The sequence below is a fragment of the Pan troglodytes genome, chromosome 3 (assembly GCF_028858775.2).
Source record: "Pan troglodytes isolate AG18354 chromosome 3, NHGRI_mPanTro3-v2.0_pri, whole genome shotgun sequence".
NCBI classification, from domain to species: Eukaryota; Metazoa; Chordata; class Mammalia; order Primates; family Hominidae; genus Pan; species Pan troglodytes.
This window is the reverse complement of record NC_072401.2, coordinates 133109153-133123234: the sequence shown is the minus strand read 5'-3', so window position 1 is coordinate 133123234 and position 14082 is coordinate 133109153. Positions and strand designations below refer to the sequence as shown.

General features: G+C 36.3%; 1 long non-coding RNA gene across 1 annotated transcript; it reads right to left on the bottom strand.

Moving 5' to 3' along the window:
• Positions 1-1803: 1803 nt before the first annotated feature.
• LOC129143771 (uncharacterized) lies at positions 1804-9927 on the bottom strand. The gene is made up of 3 exons (XR_008547615.2): positions 7635-9927; positions 7280-7390; positions 1804-2679 (listed from the first exon to the last, which is right to left on the bottom strand). It is a non-coding gene; the product is annotated as an uncharacterized LOC129143771 (long non-coding RNA).
• Between the last annotated feature and the right edge of the window lie 4155 nt (positions 9928-14082).

The window sequence follows — 14082 nt, the reverse complement described above, 5'->3', positions numbered from 1 at the left end:
AAATATGTAGAATATAGCTTGTTTACAACAATAAAAAATAATGTTCTCTCTCAGAGAAAATTAAGAAAATCAATTTAAACTCAACTGTTATAGAAAGATTACTATCTATTTAGCAGTGCTTAAAAAGGAGGTCATAGAGAATTAATTCCAATATAAACCTGACATGAACAGTAATGCAAAAAATTTGGAGTCAATGTAAAATATTATTTGATGGTGTGAATAAATAATGAAATAAATGTTCATAAGATAAATTGTTGAAATAATTTGAAATCATTTTTGAATAATTATTGAAATAATTAAATAAATTGTTCATGAAAAATTACTCGTCTTGAGGAAGACAATCCTCATTTTACTACAATTTCATTATTTTATATTGGCAAGAGAAGAAATATTTTGAAAAACATTAATAAAGTTTACTTAAACAGGAGTATGATCCTCTTTCAGATGCAAAATACAAGATAGGGGATGGAGCAAGTCTACCTTCCTTAAAAAGGTAGCTGAAGTCATCAGGAATTGTTTGTGTCATGCTACAGTCCTATACTGAAGAATAATAAATGAAACAGACTTATGAACTCACCAGATATATTTACACTAAGCATACTGATTAGAAAGCTCTCCTCATGTAATTTCTTCTTCCTGAATGATCTCAAAAAATATAATTTCAGGTCTAGATAATTGAAATAAAAGTGTATCCGTGAAACAAATTATTTAGCTCTTACTTTTTATAAATACTCTAATTGCTAAACTTATCAGGATCATGACCTACTTTGTATAGACAAATTAAATTCTAATTCTCCAGATCACAATATATAGGCTTTAAGTCACCATAATTTTTTCCCATTTGCCTAATTTCTGCCTTTCTTTGAGGTCTCTACCTTTTGTAACTAGTTTTTAATTTGTAAAATATTTACTTAATATTAGTTGATTTATAATGAATTAGTTTAGACTAGAATGGCATTTGAATACTTGTTGAAAATAATATCACTTGTAGACCTAGAATACTTTGGTAGCTACTTCATTTTCTCTGTCTCTTTCTGAAAAGTTAGCCAGCTTGCTTTAGGCAGACAGTAAGGGAAAGGTCCCCCAGAGAACCTGCTACCTGCTCCACAAGTATTTATACCAGATGTTTTGTGCAGATAAGGGTACTTGCTCCGGGGGCTTGCCTAAACATGCCCGCAGTGGAAAATTTTGCTTCTTAACACATGGGCAGTAAGAAAAATAAATCAATATGGAATGTCTCAGACTAAGGGTCTGCATGCACTCTGGAAGGATGCAGTGGAGCCTACAGGAATTCATGCCTTATACAAATAGGGAACTCAGCCCGATCAGCTTATATAAAAATGCCTTTGTATTCACCTGTGAAGAGGGCAACCAGGAACCTACTTTCAGGACTCCTCTCTTTGCTGAGAGCTTTCCTTTAACTTAATAAATTCTATACAATTCAGAACAATGTGCTCTCCCTCCGTTTTTAGAGACATGTCCCTTACCCCAACCTCCAATGGCCACAGGTACACATGTGAGACAAATGGGAGAGTGGCAGCTCCCAACCTCCCTCCCCTCCCGGCTGGGGCACATAACCCAAGGGCCCCACTTGCCTAGGTGGCCAGCATTTCCTGCTCACTCTTCCCTCTCCCCATGCACCCACAGTGTCTTTCCTCCCCTGGCTGAGCCAGAAAGGAGGAGACAGAAATTAAAATGTTCTCTCTATTGGAGGAACTCATTTGCATAAAAATAAAAGGTTTCTCCTCCAGGCATCTTCCCCACCCTGCACTTAAGCTGTTTTATTTTATTTTTTTTTCTTTTCTCCACTTTGTAAGGAGTTAACTTTTATGAGAGGTTTTTTTTTTTTTTTTTTTTTTTTCTTATTAGGCCAGGACCCCAATTCCCAAGATAGCCTTTTCTCTCCCTTGTTTAAGGAAGACCCAGCTCCAAAGCTTTAGGTTAGCATGACTAATTTCTGCGGATTAGGCCCCCTTCCATCTCGTGGATAGAGGTCATTCTAGTATCCATGGCATGCATGAAATCTAGGGAACTCAAAGGTTATCGACAACAGTGGGACAAGCAGCGCATGGGTAATGGTGGATAACTCGCACCCTGTAAGGCCCCTGTTAACATAGGTGAAAGCTGCATTGGCACCCATGGGTGGTAACCTGCCAAGATCACCAGGACTCAGGGATATAAGAACAGAAGAAAGAAAGAGGACACTTTTCTCCTCTCCCTCATGTACCTCAGGTATTTACTAGGAAAAAGAAGAAACTAGGGATGCCTTGCTCCCCTCTTCTTAGGTGGGTAACCAATCATCTGCAGCCCATATTTCTCTTGATTGCCTCCTGAATCACTAGGACTCCTCTGAAAAAACACCTCCTTTCTCCTTTTTCCTCCTCTGTCCTCTCTTTGTGGGTGGGTCATTGTGTCTCTGTACCACAGGACACTCCCTTCGGATGCATCCCTTAAACTGGGAAAAGTTAATTTCCCCAAACCTTAAACTGCTTGGCTCAAAACTGAGCATGAAAAAGGGCAACTCAGAAGCCTGGTACGCCAGCAAAAGGGTAAAAGTTCTTACCAGGTCCGGGTGCAGTGGCTCACGCCTGTAATCCCAGCACTTTGGGAGGCCAAGGCAGGCGGATCACGAGGTCGGGAGATGGAGACCATCCTGGCTGACACGGTGAAACCCCGTCTCTAATAAAAATAACAACGACAACAACAACAACAAAAAAATTAGCCGGGCGTGGTAGCAGGCACCTGTAGTCCCAGCTACTCCGGAGGCTGACGCAGGAGAATGGCGTGAACCTGGGAGATGGAGCTTGCAGTGAGCAGAGATCACACCACTGCACTCCAGCCTGGGGACAGAGGGAGAGTCTGTCTCAAAAAAAAAAAAAAAAAAAAAAGTTCTTACCAGTCAGACCTCTGGCCTCCCTCTCCCTGTGCAAACCAGTTGAATAAATGATAAAATCTCTGTTTAAATCACTGTTTATATCCTCTCTGAAGTTCTGATAAATAGAAAAAAAGGATTTATGAGGCTAGTCTTAAGCTGTAGCCAATGTAGTGTGCTTTGTGTGTCTTTCTGTATAGTTCTATCATAAAGAGGGGTACCTTAGGATAGAATGTAGGCCTAGGACCCCAAAAGTTTGCTGATCAAGCCAGCCTGGCAAACTGGTCAGTAACAAACCTTGCTGCAGTTCTTCATCTTGTTTTATGTCCTTAGGAGCTTGACCTTGTAACCACTTGATAATATAGGGAATGAGTATATTTTGGCTAATATCTGTGTGACTTTTACCATTTGCTGATTCTCTTCCCCTCTACAAACAACTTCTAGCTTCCTTTCTTAAATCTTCCTTTGTCTGAACCAACTTTAAAGATCTTAGATTCTGTAAAAACTGCTTAGCACCTCTTTGAAAATAACTTTTACACTTACAGTTAAGTCATAACCTTAGTTGAGGCTTGTTGGTTTCACCTGTGAGGTTATTTTTAATAAAGTTCAAAAGCCAGAAATATTGGCTGCTCGGCATGGCTAAAGTTGGGTAATAGATTTGAAACGATTTTCTTAGAGCACAGCTGAATTAAAAGTGGATATCCAAGTTATAGGTATATTTAAAGGCCTTTAAATTTTTCTCTGCATGGATCTTGTTTTTCTGGAAAAAGATTCTTTCTCTGTTGAATGATTTTTTTTTCCCATTTTGTCTTGTCATTCAGTGCATACATGAGAGGCTCTAAGATAACTTCTGATAGCCTGGGGCTCCTGGGAAAAAACAAAGAAGGTGCCGCAGACCCCATTTTGGGGAAAAAAACACCCTCTGTTTTCCTCATGAAACCCCAGGAATTAAAAGTGGATAGATCCTTCTCAAAATCTATCTCTGTCTTCCAGCTATGCCTGTTTATTAGGCCCTAGAAACTGTATGCTGTCCTAGGCCCTGCTCTTGAAGGGCTTCACCCAGAGGCCAATAATCTATTCAGGAGATTGGCAAATGAAAAATCTTACAAGTACTGAATTTGCTTTTGTTCATCTGTGTAATTTTATATTTCTTATGGGCATGATGTTTATATAAAAAAGCTCTAGGAAAATAAGCACTTAGATCAAATATTTTTTGAAGAAAAATAAAAGCTGTAATGCCTTTCGAGTTCACATGATTATAATCTTTAAAAAATAAAGGCAGTTTTAAAAATAATTGGTAAAATACAAATGTCTTTAAAACGTAAATATGTGGGCTGAATCATGTAGGTCAGACACTAGGTTAGCTAAATGCTTCAAAGTTATTAACTGCTTCTTTGGCTTTTAAGAACTATTTGATAAAGTTTGGCTCTGTGTCCCCACCCAAATCTCATCTTGTAGCTCCCGTAATTTCCATGTGTTGTGGCAGGGACCCAGTGGGAGATGATTGAATCATGAGGGTGGGTCTTTTTATGCTGTTCTCGTGACAGTAATGGGTTTCATGATCTGATGGTTTAAAAATGAGAGTTTCTCTGCACAAGCTCTCTTTTTTGGTTTGCTACCATCCACATAAGATGTCACTTGCTCCCCCTTACCTTCTGCCATGATTGTGAGGCCTCCTCAGCCATGTAGAACTGTAAGTCCAATTAAATCTCTTTCTTTTGTAAATTGCCCAGTCTCAAGATTGTCTTTATCAGCAGCATGAAAATTGACTAATACACTATTCAATTTTCCTGCTTCACAATTAATAAGTCCAGGGACATATGGAATTAACCACACCCTTAATTATGCAGGAAGGAATCAGACTTTATTTATGCCTACTACATAATTAAAGCAACTTGCCAGGTTTTACATTAAAGTTAAAAATTGCTAAGAGTTACCATAATAACCTGTAATTGAGATAATGAAAATAGATTTACATATAACGTAAGTAAGGAAAGTAAAATATATTTTTAGTAAAAGATTATAAGAATGCATGAAAATGTAAATTTTTGCCTTGGGTTAAAGGATTGTTTTGAATTAGATAAGATAAAGCTGAAGGTTTAAACAAATGGTGAAATGTTTGTAAAAATCAATCTTGCAAAAGAAATTGTGTGAACATATTGACTAATTTCAAAAAAGTATTTTGTTTTTGTAAATTGAGCATTGAAATAAAAGCACAACAAGGTTTTCTAAAGGCACTGATACGCTCTTTAACAACAATTTGTAAAGGGTTATAAAAGTTTAAAAAAATCTCACCTCATGGTCAACCTAGATAAGATTAGATATAATTGTCTATAAGTTTTCATTAAAAAAATTGGGGTTGACATCAGCAGTAGACTAATGCAAGGATGAAATTAGGCTTTCACTTGAACAGGATTTCCCTGTAAAATTAATGACAGATTGTTTGGAAAGCTAAGTTTTCCCTCTTACTGTGAATATGCTTTTGCATTGTTTTAAAATGTTTGAGTCATCATTTTGGCTAAAATAAATGACATATGGTAACTTGGAATTCTATTTTATAATATCAAGTGCTTTGAACCTCTAACGTATTTAACAGGCTTCCCAAAATCAAACTTCAGTTTCAAAACTGTCTTTCCTGGTCCCTGGAACATCCAAAAGAGAAGAAAACTGGATTTTTTGAAATGTTTAGTTATATGGTATTTCCAAAGTTATATTTAATCTGCTTTAGGTTATATTTTAGTGAATAATATTAATATGTTTCAAAATTATATGAGATTTCTAAAATTCTAATGTCTGAGTATATGCTATCAATCATAATTAAGGTTATTATGTTTCGTTATTGTAAACCCTAGAAATAACTAAATTTCTTTGTCAATTGTATTCTTGACAGTAACTACCCTGGACATTTCATCATTCACAGACAAATGACTTGTTTTGATCCTACTCAAAAGATGATTTATAATCAGCTATAGGATTTTGACAAGTGTTCTCAAATGCAAGATTCCATTAACTCTGGAGATTATGACATTGAAAAAAATACAGTACTCATGAAGAACTGAAATGTTCATGAATATCAAGCAGAACAAGAGAACAGAATGGATTGAACTAATAGAAAACAAGTATTATTTTTAACCTTTTTGCTTAAAACTTTGGTGATCCTTGCTTTGTTTTTCTGAGTCAAGGATACTTATTTTGAACTATTTAAAGCCTTTAATAATTGAGTAAACTATATGCCTGTGAACAAAATTTGAAGGACGTTTGTTTCTCTCTGCCTGGCTTTGCCAGAATTTGGAAACTATTTGTGAGAATATTTAATTTATGGCAATACAGTTATTTTCATCAGTGCAATAAGAATACATTTTCTTTTGCAACAGGACACGATTGAAGAAACTGGTGGTTTTACCAAGGCTTTTACTGGAAGGGTATATGTTCCTTTAAGTAATTAAGCTGGACTTGCCAATAAAAGTCCCTTGGGAAAACTGGCTACATACCTTGTCAACACAGTCCTTGTACAAGGTTCCTAACCCGTGGGGAGTAAAGCATGTCACTTTTTAACAGGCCTAGGAGCCTGTTAAAAAGCTCCTGGGCCTGTTAAAAAGCTTGTTCTTGGGACATCAAGAAGAGAATGATTTACCAAACTCGTAGATATTTGAGGATGGAAACCCAAGGCTGGGCTTGGCCTTAAAAGGTCTTAACTGAGATTCCTTATGGAACAGAGTTCCATCAAAGCCAATTTAAAAGCCTATGGGAAAAATAATTATTCTTGTTGCACTTTATGCAATAAGACAAGTATAAGGCTAAAGGTTATTTTTCAAACAACTGAGTCCTATCATGATTTGTTTTTGACAAAAATGAGGACTGGAGAGAGAGAAATTATGTTTCAAAACTTATTCTACATTTGTCATTACATTATAATCCCATTAGTTGTTTTTAAGTTTTTGCCTACTTTTTAGACTACCCTGCTTATTCCTGTGGACCAACCAGCAATGTATGGCTGCAGCTCAAAAGAACCAAAGAGATGAGTAATATAAAAAAATCTGGATCAATATTGTAATTCTGAACAATTATCCTGCAAATCCTTCCAGGTGATAGGAGTAAATACGTGCCCATAACCCGGAGGTTTCTTTGTTTGGGAAAATAAGACCAAGGGAGCTAATCAAAGCCAAGCCCCATGAATACAAACCTTAGCAGGCATAACTATAGCCACGAGTTATCTGGCTGTATTGGCAGCCTTGAGATTTTTTTTTGTTTTATTTTGAGCTGTCCTTATCCCTTTGTTTCATTTTGAATATGTCTTCTAATAACCCAAATTGTTTCTTCTCACTTAAAGGCCATTCAGTTTCAAATGGTGATGCAAACAGAACCACTCATGAACACACCGTTCTCTTTGGGGATCCTTAAACTGACCTCAGGAGGAGCCTTAACTGCCAGTTTCCCAAAACAGCACCCCTTGTCGGCAGGAAGCAGTTAAGAGCAGTCGTTGTACACTTTCCCCAACAGAATTTGGGGTCTCCACTCCTGAAGGGAGGAATGAAAGGAGTCAGCCAACTTGCTTTAGGGAGACAGTCAGGAAAGGGTCCCCTGGAGAACCTCCTACCCACCCCCTAGGTGCTTATACCAAATATTTTGTGCGGATAAGGGTACTTGCTAAGGGAGCTTGCCTAAACATGCCCATAGTGGAAAATTTCGTTCCTTAACATATGTGCATTAAGGGAAATAAATCAATATGGAGCGGCACAGACTAAGGGCCCACATAACTCACCGGAAAGATGGAGTGGAGCAACCAGGAATTCACGTCTCATACAACCAGGAATTCACAGCCTGATCAGCTTGTATAAAAATGTCCTTGTTGCCAGGTGCGGTAGCTCACACCTGTAATCCAAACACTTCGGGAGGCGGAGGCGGGCAGATCACTAGATCAGGAGTTGGAGACCAGCCTGACCAACATGGTAAATCCCATCTCTACTAAAAATACAAAAATTATCCGGGCCTGGTGACGTGTGCCAGTAATCCCAGCTACTCAGGAGGCTGATGCAGGAGAATTGCTTGAACCTGGAAGGCAGAGGTTATAGTGAGCCGAGATCACGTCATTGCACTCCAGCCTCGGCAACAGAGTGAGTTTCTGTCTCAAGAAAAAAAAAAAAAATGCCCTTGTATTCAACCATTAAGGGGGCAACCAAGAACTTGACATCAGGACCCCTCTCTTTGCTGAGAGCTTTCCTTTCACTAAATAAATTCTACTACACTTATTCTTTGAGTGTCCATGTGCCTACTTCTTCAGAACTTAGGCCTAGCTGGGCTAAGGAGCAAAAAACCCTGCATCATATCTCAAACTCAACCTTTAAGTTTTTGTCCCACTAGTCTCCTTAACATTTTGCAATACATTAAAATTGCTTCAAGGTTTTTTCAAAATGTGTTTTTGGTAATTCTGCTAATGTATGCTGTTTAAAACATCCTGGCTGAATGATTTCAAATAAATTTTATAACATCTATTTCCATTTTTTTTCCACTCAGTACATATGAATCCACTGTTTAATCCAAATTTAAAGTAACAATCATTAAAGTAAATTAAAATGGAGTCCAGGCCTGAAGAATTTCTGAGCAGACAAAAGCAGTTAGGCATCATAAGTGATCTAAACCTTGATTGATCTACAGATATAAGGGAAACTTGAGCTATTCTTATCAATTTCTATGTTAAAGAAAAACAGAACTTAAGTTCAACCAATCAGAAGTAGCCAACACACCTAATCATATAACTGAAGACTTTCCAATGGGATAGACCTAGTAAGGTACAACTTTGGTACCAAATAAGGTACAAATAACTGTACAACTATAAATAGTCAAACATTATCTGTGCCTGTCCTCTAAAAGCCTCCCCCTGTGCTCCCTCAGTGGAGCTCTTAAGCCACTTTTATGGTTTGGAGCTGCCTGAGTCATAAATCATTGTGTAAATAACATATTTAAAATTTTATTGTGCCTTAGTTTATCTTTTAACACAGTGGTCCTCAACCCTTGGTAATGAGCTATGGCTAGTTAGGAATCAGATCATACAGCAGGAGGTGAGTGGCAGGTGAGTGAGCATTACCACCTAAGCTCTGCCTTCTGTCGAATCAGCTACAGAATTAGATTCTTATAGTAATGTGAACCCTATTATGAACTGAGCATGCAAGGGATCTAGGTTGTGCATACCTCATGAGAATCTAATGCCCGATGATCTGAGGTGGAACAGTTTCATCCCTGTATTAGTCAGGGTTCTCCAGAGGGACAGAACTTATAAGATATATGTATATATGAAAAGGAGTTTATTAATGAGAATTGACTTATACAGTCACAAGGTGAAGTCCCATGATAGGCTGTCTGCAAGCTAAGGGGCAAGGAAGCCAACAAAGGCTTAGTTCAACTACAAAAGCCTCAAAAGTAGGAAAGTTGGCAGTGCAACATTTAGTCTGTGGCCAAGGGCCTGAAAGCTCCTGGAAAACCACTGCTGTAAGTTCAAGTGTCCAAAGCCTAAAGAACCTGGAGTCTGATGTCCAAGGGCAGGAAGCATCCAGCACAGCAGAATGATGAAAGCCAGAAGACTTGTTAAGTCAGCTTATCCCACCTTCTTCCACCAGCTTTGTTCTAGCCAAGCTGACAGTCAATTGGATGGTGTCCACCCACGTTGAGGATGGGTCTTCCTCTCCCAGTCCGACTCAAATGTTAATCTCCTCCACAACACCCTCACTGACACACCCAGAAACTATTCTTTACCAATTATCTAGGCATCCTTCAATCCAATTAAGTTGACATCTATTATTAACCATTACAATCCTAAAACCATCCCCTGCTCCCCTGTCCATGGAAATATTGTCTTCCACAAAACCAGTCCCTGGTGCCACAAAGGTTGGGGACTGCATAGAACTCAATGAAATGAGAAGTAGTTTCTGATTCAACTAATGTCTGTTAAGTGATTCTCTCTATAGATCCAAGTATTATGAGCCACCTCACACAATCACATTCATGAGATTTCTATTACTCTGTGTGTTGGACTTCAAGGAAGGAATGGAATGCCATCATTAGGCACCAAATACTTCCACTATTGATTAGCATTGAGATTTTTAGTAAATATTTAGGAGTACTGGGGGACGAAGGAGAGACAACACTATTCTTGTACTAGAATACTCATTTTTAATGCCTATAATTAAATCAATAGGAAAGTTATTGAGAAAATCTGGGCATTTTGAGATAATTGAAGAGTAAGTATTCCATATGTATGTCAGTTGAAAATTATTTTTGCTATTTGCTTTTGAAAGAATATAATAATGTTAGCAAATGAGCAAGGTAATTCCTGGCTGAATTATATAATTATTTACAGTACTTCCAAAGATATTAATCTATTACCATTATATGTAATTCATGGGGAATTATATTAAACAATAGATAAAATATCAAGTTAATGTGTTTCAGGACATCACTCACAGCATAATGAAAAACTAACTTACTTCTGTATTTCAATAGCTTCAATACCCATTCAACATTACTGTGCATTACAAATCTATTGGTAAATTGCTTGCAAAAATAAGACTGAAAACAATTTTAAATTAAGTGTACAAATTTTTCTCTTTTTCTTTTGAAATAATTAATATTTGATTTTATTGCTATAGTTTCCTTTAACTCTATAATTTGAACTGAGATGTTTGGAGAAAAAATATTTTTAAAAGAATTTATAACAATAAGAATAACTGTTAGAATGCCAGTCCTATCAAGAAATGTTAGAAATATATAAGCAAAACTCAAAAGTAAATATCACTGTCTGTCTAACCATATTCCATGCGTAGCTTCTACTACTGTTTCCCAGAATTGACTGTTTTATCATTTCTCTTGACTTTTGATACATTTATTCATATATCCTCCATCCTCACTTAGTCCTTACTGTTTGTACTTCGGCATCATATCAACCCTATCTTGCCACTTAAAAGACAAAGTAATACTACTTTTTCAGTTTTTTTTTTCATTTAATGTAAGAAGTTGTCATTTCCCCAATAGTGAAACGATGCAAAATGATTATTTGATGTATTGTCCAAATGGGTTCAGGTTTGTGACAGTCTCAAACACATCAGGGAGTAGGGACACCCTTCAGTTAAAGCACAAAGTTGTATTTTAATGTGTATTTTATTTTTAAAAAAGATTTTTTCTCAATATCACATAAACATTAAGCTCTTTATTTTACCTCTCTATTTACTTATTTACATGATTTAAGATTAAACATTTTTCATTATCAAAAATATTTTCATATGTGTAAAATTGTTGAAATCTTAATTTTTCCAAAATGACAGCTAACTCCTCTTAAAGGTAATGGGAATCTTAGAATGTTATTTGCAAATCAGTCTACAGCATTCTTTTCATATATAAAATGTGTACTAATTTTTGAAATATTTGTAAATTAAATAGGTCATTTTTCTTTCAGGAGAAAGGAGACTTTGAGAGATTTTTGTGCAGGAGAAGAGTAGTTTTAAAAATAGGTAGTTTGCAATAGGGCAGACTAGTTTTAAAACTCTAAAATGAGAACAAGTCAATAAGATTCTCTTGATTAAATCTAGTGATCTTATTATTTATTTATGAATTGACATATAATAATTGTACATACTCATGGGGTATAATTTGATACCTGGATACCTATCCATGTTGTATAATGATCCATTCAGAGTGAATCTATTATCTTACATATTTATCATTTCTTTGTGGTGAGAACATTCGAAGACAACTCTTCAAGCTATTTTGTAATATACGATATTTCACTGTTAACCATACTTTCTCTACATGCAACAGAACACCAGAATTTATTGCTCTTATCTAGTTGTAATTTTATACCATCAATCAAAGTTTCCTCATCCTTCTTTTCGTCCTCCCGTCTTTAGTCTCCAGTAACATTTTTCTGCTTTCTGCTTCTATGATATTAACTTTTTTTAATGTTTGTATTTTCTTTTTTTTTTTAGACTTCACTTATGAGTGAGATCATGCTGTACTTGTCTTTCTGCGTCTGGCTTATTTCACTTACCACGATGTCTTCTGGATTCATCCATATTGTCATAAATGGCAAGATTTTATTTTTTATGGCTAAAGAGTACTTCATTGTATACAGATAGTGCATTTTCTTTATGCATTCATCTGTTGCCAGACACTTAGGCTTATTCTGTATCTTGGCTATTATACATAGTGCTGCAATAAAAATGACTAGATGCATTGCAATTAGCTTTAAAAAGATGGAACAGCATTGTAAGGACAGACCATGAATCTAAGCCCTTAGGTTGAATACTTAGGTTGAATAAAATTGTTGGAGGAAGTGGCTATTTGATGTATGTAGTGAAAGGGATTCTTACTTGGCAGGTATTATTAGGAGAAAAAAAAAGAGAGAGAGACAAAGTTGAAGGAGAGGGGAAAACTGCCACAGCAGGTTAAGCAACTTGCTTTAAAATAATTGGGATTAGTAAGTGTGCAAAGATAGAACTGGTGATGAAAGAGTGAGACTGGAATTAGGAATTAATTTGTAACACTAATGTTGCAGGTTGGGTCCTGGTTATGAGACTAAGCGGATGCTCATTCTTTGGAGCTATAACTCTGACCAGTGCCACATTAACAGATTTGGAAAATATGAGATTAACTATGAAGGTACAGAAAATAAAGGTGTTAAAATTATTTCTATATTTTAGATCTAATTGTTAATAATATAGTATATACACATACATACTATATTATATATATATTACATATATATAATAACATATATATGCAAAAAGCTATGGTAAATAGAAAACATTAGCTGGGCATGGTGGCTTATGCCTAAAATCCCAGCACTTTGGGAGGTGGAGGCAGGAGGATACTTGAGCCCAGGGGTCTGAGACTAGCCTGGGTAATATGGCAAGACCATGTCTCTACAAAATGTAAAGAAAAGTAGCTGGGCCTGGTGGCACACACCTGTCATCAAAGCTACTCTGGAGGCTGAAGTGTGAGTATCACTTGAATTCAAGAGGTCGAGGCTGTAGGGAGCTGTGTTCCAGCCCCCTCACTCCAGCCTGGGTGAGAGCACAAGACCCTGTCTAAAAAGAAGAAAAAGAAAAAAGAAACATTATTGAGGAGAAGAGATAAATAGAGTCTTAGAAATTTGAATTGATACATGAGTAAAGAATGACCCAATTATTTTATACTGGGAATGGGAAAATAAATTTTATACAAGTCCACAAAATAGTTTTTAAAGGATAGACAATATAATACAGGGGTTGGGGGCATGGTTACAACAATGTTAGAAATGCTGAAAGAGCAAAAGAGGCCTGCTACTCCAGATGATGAGCAAATGAAGGAAGCCACTTCCATCCTTAACTGTGAAAAATGAATAGGGGAAGGTGGTGCATTCTGGGTCCCATGATTCCAGACTGACCATTGGCCCTATTTGAGTGCAGCTGCTGTTAGGCAGAAACTCTGGACTCCAAACTCTCAGTAAAACTTCTGAAGACACTGCTGTTGCTATTGCAGCTGTCAGCACCATTGATTCAGCTGAGAAGCAGCCCAGAATATCACACTGACACCCACGCTGTTGGTTGTGTTTTTTGAACCAGATTGAAATTAATATCTATTGTATGGTTCAATTTCTATGAAGTTCAATGTCAAGCAAATGTAATTTATAAAGATAAAAGTAAGAACAGTGGTTGCCTATAGTAATGATTGGAGGTTCACAACAGAGACTCCTGGATTCTAGTAATACTCAATTCATATTCATGTAGGTTGTGATGACATTCTAAAAATGTTTAAAGCTATATGCTTAAGATCTGTGTCTTTCGCATGTTCATATCGTATTTCATATTCCAATTAATAAATCAGTAAAAAAAGTTCCAGTTCAGGATACAATACTGTAGAACAATCCAAATTATTAATTTATTCCTAAAGTTTTTAAAATATTAGAATAAATACACAGCATTTTGTTAAAACAATATGGTAAACCTAAATGTAAAAAAAAAATTAAATTGAGTTAGGAGTTTCAAAAAGACATTTCGTATGCCTTTTCAACTTTCAATTTCATATGAAAGTTGAAAAAACTTGAACTCAGTAAGTGTGCATGTGTATGTAAAACAAATTACTGCATATAAAAACTTCTTTGAGACATCTAGAAAATATTTAGCAGTGTGCCATAGTTTAGAGGCATTTTAAAATGCTTTTTAGTGGTACATAAAAAATTA